Genomic DNA, 7807 nt, shown 5'->3' on the forward strand with positions numbered 1-7807 from the left:
CTCCTGCCGCGACGTCGTCCACCTCACCTGAGGTGCTCCATCGACAGAAACATCCACCAAACCAGACATCACGACTCCTGACCGTCTTTCGCCGCCTCAGATCTCCTTCCCTATCGCCGGCACCCACCGCAACAGCATCACCATCATCGACTCAGCAGATGAACCTGAGGAGTACACGGGTCCACAAGAGAGGTTGCACTCTTTTGATTCTGCTTATGTTATGCATTGCTTAAAATTACCTGCTACTTTATCGTCCTGTTCACCTCATGGACTCCAAGTCAGGTCCAAATTAATGTTCAAACATGAGTTCTAAATTAGTTATGGGGCACATATCGAGGAAGCACTGAATAGTATCTCTGTCTAATATCTGGTTCGCCTAGGGTATGCCGATGTTGTTCATCTTGGGTGGGAAACAAATAGTAAAGCAATCATCATCTGTCTTTTTATTAAATTAAAGCAATCATCAGCCTGCTATCATTATTTTTGGATCCATCCACTAGTTGTTACCATCACTCCAAATTTCTGCATGCTCTCTTTACATAATCTCACCATATTTTTTTTGTATGCATGTCAGATATTGTACACAGTCATGCTGAACATGTAGAGAAAAAGAGAAGAGTTTTGCGCGGCAATACAATGTCATGAAGACATTGCTCCATGGTGGGTTCAATGGCAAACCCTCCCCACCCCTCTCCAGATTGTAATCCAGATGAAGATATCTGTTCTGAGGCGGATTCAGACGCCGCTGACCACTCCTATTTACCCCCCAAGGTGTTTGCTCTACCTTGGCATGATGATGTTAGTCATATCATGCATATGTTGCCTTGCAGTGCCTACTTTTGAAATCATATATGTCATCTGCTTAGTTTAGACATGTTCTGTAATGCCACTTGTTTAGTTTCTATATCATATATGGGAATTGTGCAGTCTCATGTCTTTTAGCCAGCCATAATATACGTGAAATGTGCAATGCCATCCTGTTTAACTAGGCATCATATATTTGAATGATATCTTGCCCATCCTTTTCTTCATTACATTTCCATTTGTCGACAATGTTTGTACATTAAACTACTCTTCCTATGAATCAGCCATTTGGGTGGGAGATTGAAAAATCTGGAGTGAAAACAAGGCCTTCTGAGCAGACAGTGCTACCTGTCGAAGCAGATCTCTTGTTGGGTCCCGATAGCTCCTCAGAGATGGATTCAGAGACAGATGACCAGTCATATTCCCCCACCGAGGTGTATGCTCTAACTTGGCACGGTTATACTGCTCATATCATGCATATGGTGTCTTGCATTGCATAGATTGGACATCATATACACAATATTCAACACCATGTTCTTAGTTCAGACATCATATCTAATTCCCTCTGTTTAGCATATAAATCACATATGTGAATTAAATGATGCGATCCTGATTACTTAGATAACATGTAGGTGAATTATGTCATGCGATCATGTTTAGTTATTCATCATATCATTGTATTATGTCATGCTATGCTATCTAGTTTAGATAGACATCATATATGTGAAATTATGTCATGCTATCCGTTTTAGTTAAACAATATACATGTCAACTATTTCATGCCCTCTTTTTTCCACACTATCTATTGCATCTGTCTCTCATACAATGTCTGTACATTCAACTATGTTTCTTGTTTATCAGCCATTTGAATTGGAGCGGGTGATGCCAGCATCTAGCGGACTAAAAACACGGTCTTCAAATAAAACAGTGCTACCACTTGGTGGAGATAGCACCCCGGTTGTACATGCACGAGAACCAGCCCTACCACACATAACCCAAACTCTCGTAGATTGTACCCCTACTGCGATGGACAGAGAACCAGCTTCACCCAATCTAACCCCAACCCCAGCAGATAGTAACCCAGTTCCTGTTGACACAGCACCATCTCCATCACAGAGCTCCCAAACAAGAGCAGTTAGTAAGGCAGCTCCAGTGCCCAAAGGGCCAGTACTACCACGGCGAACCCCAACTCCACCAATTAGTATGCCTATTCCTGTGGAGGAAGCACAACCAGCTAGTCGTAGTTTAGCATCTATCGCATTTGATGTTGTTAAATCGTATGTGCATGTCTTCCCATCTTGGAAATATTATACTGAAGATGAAGGAAAATGCCAGTTGCAGGTGTTTGTCCAGGAGTTATGTGTAAGTAATGTTATTCATGGCAATTACTTTGCTTTGTTCCATACATCCTACCTCCATGATGGTTATAATACAGCAAATTTTCCCATTTTTCTCTATAGAGAAGGACCGATTTGAAAACTCGGGATGAGGTAACCTGTGCTAATACCTCTGCTATCTTTAAGAATGCTTGGTGGCAGTATCGGAATTACCTGAAGAAAACGTACTTCGCCGGCAAAGAAACTCATCAAATTCCCTTACGTTCTCCTGAGACACATTTACTAGACGATGACTGGGAACACCTTGTTCTGTACTGGTCCCGAACCAAGAATGTGGTAAGGTCTATGAGCTCATTTTTTATTTCTAAGTACTATATTCTTGCGTCTTAATGTACTCTGTTCATGCAGAACAAGTGCCTAAACCTGAAGAACAACTGTTCTAATTTAAGATTCCATTGCTATCATAGTTCAAAAAAGCGCTAGGCGCTAAATGTGCGTTTTGCCACCGCCTTGTGCTTTACTGACCAAAGCGCATGCTTATGCGCAGTTATGCACAGATTAAGCGTAGTTATGCGCAATGCGTTTCGCCAACGCCTAGAGCCTAGGCACGCCTTTTTTAACTATGGTTGCTATCGTGCATACTGCTTTGCTCTTGTATCACTGTATTTACTCATACAAACTTATTTTTAAATTGAAGGATCCAAGCGAAACTGCAATGGCACAACAGGTATGTTCACGCATGTTTCTTTAACAGGCTTGCTCTTATCAATAGCTCTGTTGATTTCAATTTCAATTATGTATATAGTTGACTTCTCATATCATGTACATTACTAGCATCACAACAGAGCCAATAGTGTTGTTGTACATGTAGACCCGTGGTACCCATCTGAAATCTTGTTGTGCCGTGTAGTTTCCCACGCTTTATATTCTTTCACTGCTGCTTTGTCTTGAACTGATATGATTTGAACCATGTCTCTATTTTGATTTGGCAAGACAATGTAGTGACCATAGGACATAGATATATGTTTGTTTGATGCTTTTATTATATACTAGTACTTGGCAATAGAAGACTTGGTAGTTTAATCCTGTCCACCTTACTAATGAACTGGTTCACCGAAATGAGTTTCATATACTAGTACATGCTAAACTGTTATGTGTCTGCTTGTTTCTTCATTTAGAATGCTGACCGAATATTGGGGAAGAGTGCCTTATTAAGCAATGGTAAAGGAAGTAATGCAGATAAGGTTCAGGATAGTGACACATCCTTGTTGGTCTCCAACAAAGCTGATAAAACAGCTAAGGAAGACTATCTCGAAGACAGTGAGACAACCCCAAAGTCCTGTCTTGGTTTAGTGTTGGAGTTACTGGCCACTACCGCTTACACAAGCTATTCAAACTCACTATCTGAATCAGTTCGGTTTCTTGAGTCTCAACTACAAGCTGAAAGGCATCGATCAGCTGTGCTGCGACAAGAAGCGGAAGGACTTCGAAAGTCCCTGGAGCATTCAGATGCATACATTCTGGTGCAACAGCAAGTGTTGGAGGATTTTAGCGCCAAACAGGACAAAACTAATAAGCTTGCTAAGCTTATTGCCAGCATGGTGGATACCACGTTTCTCGAGCTCTTATGAAGTTGTTTCAGTTATGCTCTTGTTTTGCTGCCGCGTTTATTTGCACTGGTGGCCAATTTTGACGGCCAGTGTATGTAATATGCTGCTTTGTTCCCTATATTTGCACTTGTGGCGAACTTTGATGCCCAGTGGATGTAATATGTGTAATAGCGGTAATAGGATAGCGTTAATTGCTTGCTTATTTATTTCCTTACTAGTACAAATGCCCGTGCGTTGCACCGGGTGAAAAATGAAATATAACCTGCTTCATGTGGCATTATGCAACATTTTTATAGTCCAATTTTTTGCAAGCGTAAAAAATAAGGTTACACTGAGTAATTGTTTTTAAATCAATGAATTATTTTTTAATTTATACATGGCAGGTGAAAGGAGATAATGAACTCACCCGATGGCTTGTTGTCTTTGCTGTCAGCAATGATGCGGCGGAGGAGATGTTCTGGTGGCTCGTTGTCTTTGGTGTCAATGGCGATGCCGGCGAAGCAACGTGCAAAGCTGAGTTGCTAAGTACTTATTTGACCAAAGACTTAGTATGTTATAAGGGTGTTGTATATGTATATATTTATATATTCTAGTGATATATAATATATGTATCTAAATAGGATTCAGATTCCAGTACCTGGTACGATTCGTACTCATGTATTTAGCTTGTCATGAGATCTAACATACTCCCTCCGTTCTGAATTACTTGTTGCATGTATGAATGTATCTAGATATATTTTAGTTCTAGATACATCCATTTTTGCGACGAGTAATTTGGAACGAAGAGAGTACCTCGGATGGATCACGGGCTGTACGGCGAGATTGTAAGACGACGTCTAAAGGCAATTTGTAATGCAAAACTGACGTTGAAAGCTAGCCAAGCCAGCGGAAGCTGTGTGTTTGTATTTGTATCACCACTGCGTGTGTAGGTAATTAGAATTCGAACTCTTGCTAAATAAAGCAACAAGAAGCCGTGTCTTTGTACATACCGAATTAGGATTCTGATTGCTATTTTGTAACAAAGACGTGTATTGTTATGTACGTTTCTTATTCTTATTCAGTAAAACCAAATTGATGTTGCATAGTCACCTTGATGTTATGTATAAATGACACTTGACAGCCAGTATGTTGTTCGGTATTGCTCAAACTGCAAAAGTGGCACCCTATCAGTCCTGGACCTAATGGGCGACACAAAAACGTAATTTCCCAACCTGACATGAAATCTATATTCTCCCTGAAAGAGAGAAATGCAAACAAAATACATTGAGCATGCAATATATTGATTGTTTCCAGCCCATAATTTAATATGTTGACACAGCAAAACACATGTTATTCGAATCAAGGTACAACATGGAGTGGACCTAGCCAGACACATTTACTTGTTTTCATCTCCTAAAATTATAACTCAATTCCGTGTCATCAAATTCACACGCCAAAGAAAGCACTCCAAGGACCACAACAACAAAGACATAGACAAACCGAACCTGCCATGTAAACTGTAACTGTTTCTGTCTCTCTCTGAGTATGAGCAACCTGCTATGTATGACTATCTATATGACCTTGATGAAAAATACCAACATAATAAATTTGGAGGAAGGTGAACAAACGGTTGCAGAAAGCAAACTGGTACAAAAAGATGAAAATGGGTACCTTTGGCAAATTCGGAAATCAAGAAAAAGGCTCGTGCGTTGCAACAGGAGAAAAAGAAACTTAGCAGCATCAGTAAGCATAACTCGAGGGCCCTTAGCAGACTTGCACGTACTAAATATGCAATACTCAGCAGGGGGGTAACGCTGACAGTTCCCTACTAACGCTGACAGTAAACTACAATATATGAATCCTAGAGGTCAAGGAAATGAGCAGCTTTTTTTCCATGTTTACGTGCTCTGATCGTGGTACTGCCGTTGTTGAAGGCACACGTGTGGGCCCCACTGTTGACAACCGCTAAGGGATAAACTCTGGCCATGATGCAGACCCTGCCACCACCGCCAAAGCTCTTCACCGCTGACGGATCAATCTGCATGACACATTATTCATGTTCACTAGTGCGTGAAGTGAACACCAGGAAAAATGAAATAGCTTCCCAAACTCACCAGAGTTCTCAGAGATATCTTCTTTTCCTTTTGAAGATCAAATTCAAAGAAGCCTCCATAGGCTGGTGTGCATAGTCCTTATCTCAATGAAGAACTGTGCAAAGAAAAAGAAAAATTCCTTTTACTCATGAAGGCAAAAACCATAAGCATTAACCTTCTTAATCAGAGCACATGAGTATCATGTACTTCTGCTCTGACTTGTACACCCGGAAGTGAATAGCAGTGTGATCCTATATGTTGTCAGAGGCCAGGACAATAAGTCGAAATGGCCCTATGCCGCCATGAACCGATGCACCCGCTTCCCGGCAATGCTTCTCCACGTCCAAAAGTCAGGAAGGATCGAAAGGATTGGCGCTGTCGATTGATGTCATTTCAAAATCTATCTCGACATCAGCCTGTTTCAAAAGAACGACGTGTCGGATTTGCCACAGTTGCTCTGAAAAATATACAGACCACCTAAGCATGCCAGCCCTTTTAGCTTATTGGGATAGATGTAGATAAACAACGCCCCCCCTAGAAACGTATAGGAGGTTCTTATTTAAAAGAGTCCCCTGTCTCGTGAACGATTGAACTTGGTAAACTTTGGTGACTTTCTGATCGCGGGTTTCATTCTATTTCAGTAGAGCGTATGATGTCGATGGCCCGAGGTAGAGCGGTTATCAAATATGTAAATTTTTATATAATTGCTAACTTCAGAAGACCCTACATCTTTTACTGGCCTGAAACTTTTTGAGGTAATTTTTTGTTTGAATGACCAAGGAGGGCATGTTTGTGTAAAGGAAAGTACCTGAAAACTGTCAGTTCGCTTAATCTCAAGTAGACCTTCCTTCTGTCAGTTTGTCAGCTGGTTCACTTTTCATAAATCTCCCTCCGATTCAGTCGCTGACGAATGATTTTGTAACAGAAACTAACTTTACAGATTGCATGCTTGTAAAAAATAATACACCATAATGTTATTCTGTTCATTAGTGTTCACATCGCAAGAAAACATAACTGGACATATACTAAAAATAAAGAAAGGTTCCTGCAACTCATAATATGACTAATTTGTATGGACTGGAACTGAACCACTTTGAATAAAAAAAACATTCGCAGGCAAGACCAGGAGATTGGAATCTAGCTGCAGCAGAACTTGAAACACGGTGTTACTCTTGTTCTTGAGGCATATGGTGCATCAGTACATCTCATGTGGCTAGTGCACCGTTTGTGGCCACAATTTACTTTTGTGCAAGGGTTGCCATTATGTTCCAAGGTAAGTAACAGGAAATAAGTTTTGCTATCTAACTCAGGCATTTTTTTGGTTCAAAGAATGTATACTACCTCCGTTGCAAAGACATGTGGATGTGATCAACTCGTTGCAACTCTTTAAGTCAAATGTTTCCTTTTGGTCTTTGATTCAGAAGTTGTCGTATCAGACTATGTTTCCGCTGTAAACAACACAAACAGAAATTTCAGTTATGCTATGTGCATTGCAACGGGAGTTTAAAAAAATCAACTACCACCCCCTCCCCAACCCACCCTCGAAGTTCAAAATCTAAATGTTTGATTCATCTGTATGCCCATACATGTCAATCGGAACTTTATATTATTAAAGCAACTTTAAATTCTAAGATTTGCAAGCTTGAATATTTTTACATGTCTAGTTTTCAGAAACAAAAGATTGATGTTTGCCTGCAACTATATCGAGTTTTCAGCTTTAAACTTCATTGTCAGTCTACTTGTACATTTCCAGTAAGCCCATGTGCCAGCAAAACTTCAGCCACTTCAGCTGAATGGGGCACCGTATACGTTGGCACAATGCCCAGTGTTTTTAATGGCCAGCCTCAAAAGATAGAAGTACTTTAGCATATATGTGTATATTCAGGCCAAGAACCCTTGCCAATTCCAACAATAAATACATGATAAGTACATGTGATTGAAGTATACTACAGCAGAACCTCGACAGAGTAACTATTGCCAGCAA

Source organism: Triticum aestivum, chromosome 1D (genome assembly GCF_018294505.1).
Source record: "Triticum aestivum cultivar Chinese Spring chromosome 1D, IWGSC CS RefSeq v2.1, whole genome shotgun sequence".
Classification (NCBI taxonomy): domain Eukaryota; kingdom Viridiplantae; phylum Streptophyta; class Magnoliopsida; order Poales; family Poaceae; genus Triticum; species Triticum aestivum.